Source organism: Canis lupus, chromosome X, assembly GCF_011100685.1.
Source record: "Canis lupus familiaris isolate Mischka breed German Shepherd chromosome X, alternate assembly UU_Cfam_GSD_1.0, whole genome shotgun sequence".
NCBI classification, from domain to species: Eukaryota; Metazoa; Chordata; class Mammalia; order Carnivora; family Canidae; genus Canis; species Canis lupus.
Window position 1 is genome coordinate 65,720,796 of NC_049260.1, and position 737 is coordinate 65,721,532.

At 36.5% G+C, this 737-nt stretch overlaps 1 pseudogene; it reads right to left on the bottom strand.

The window, feature by feature from the left end:
- Nucleotides 1–571: 571 nt before the first annotated feature.
- LOC119878141 lies at nucleotides 572–737 on the bottom strand (annotated as a pseudogene).

The following is a 737-nucleotide window of genomic DNA, read 5'->3' on the forward strand; positions in this document are numbered from 1 at the left end:
CTTTCCTTCTATTATAAAAAAACATATTCCTGTTTTTCTTGGTTAATCATTTATCTTTCATTTCTTTAACAAATTAGCTTCTTTCTTTCTTTTATCTTGGATCATTTCTTCTCCACTAGCTCCTTCCCCTTAGTCTGCAACTATCCTCAGGGATCATATTTCAAATTTTCCCTCAGCTCTATTGGTTACTCAAATCTTATTTATTTATTTATTTATTTATTTATTTATTTATTTTAAATATTTTATTCATTCATTCACGAGAGACACACAGAGAGAGGCAGAGACATAGGCAGAGGGAGAAGCAGGCTCCATGCAGGGAGCCCTATGTGGGACTCATCCTGGGTCTCCAGGATCACACCCTGGGCGGAAGGCGGCACTAAACCACTGAGCCACTGGGGCTGCCTGGTTACTCAAATTTTAGTTCTATATCTAGTCTTCATATCACTGTTAAACTTTTTGAAAGCATGTGTGGCATGAACTTTTCAGGTAGAAGGAAATATTCCAAACTGCTCTCTATTATTTACAAACAGGAAATCTTGGACATGTGAACATCTCTGAACCAGTTTTCTCATATAAAAAAATGGGAACAAGAATAATTACTTCATTGAATTGTTGTAAGAATGAAATACTGTATTTTAAAAAGTACTTAGGGTGGGTAATGTTCTGCTTTTTTCAATTAGCAATAATCGCGCCTCGGATAAACCTCATTGGCTACGATACTGCCACTGCGCAAAGCT